Source organism: Myotis davidii, unplaced genomic scaffold (genome assembly GCF_000327345.1).
Source record: "Myotis davidii unplaced genomic scaffold, ASM32734v1 scaffold296, whole genome shotgun sequence".
NCBI lineage: Eukaryota > Metazoa > Chordata > Mammalia > Chiroptera > Vespertilionidae > Myotis > Myotis davidii.
Genome location: NW_006288889.1, coordinates 2350983 through 2351241, shown reverse-complemented (window position 1 = coordinate 2351241; position 259 = coordinate 2350983). Strand labels below are relative to the sequence as shown.

Below are 259 nucleotides of genomic sequence, written 5' to 3'. Positions count from 1 at the left end.
GGAGGTGGAGGCGGGGTTGAGGGAGGCTCACTCCATGTGGAGGTGTATTGGGGTTGAGGGCGGCCCACACCCTGTGGAGGTTGTGGCGGGGCTGAGGGAGGCACACACCATGTGGAGGTGGAGGCGGGGCTGAGGGAGGCTCACTCCATGTGGAGGTGTATTGGGGTTGAGGGCGGCCCACACCCTGTGGAGGTTGTGGCGGGGCTGAGGGAGGCACACACCATGTGGAGGTGGAGGCGGGGCTGAGGGAGGCTCACTC

The 259-nt window shown here is 66.8% G+C and overlaps 1 long non-coding RNA gene across 1 annotated transcript in view; it reads left to right on the top strand.

Moving 5' to 3' along the window:
- Positions 1 to 259, top strand: part of LOC107182701 — an 8685-nt gene that overhangs the window by 2997 nt on the left and 5429 nt on the right. The window contains exon 2 of the long non-coding RNA XR_001513412.1: positions 5 to 42. This is a non-coding gene — a long non-coding RNA (uncharacterized LOC107182701). The remainder of the gene's footprint in view (positions 1 to 4; positions 43 to 259) is intronic.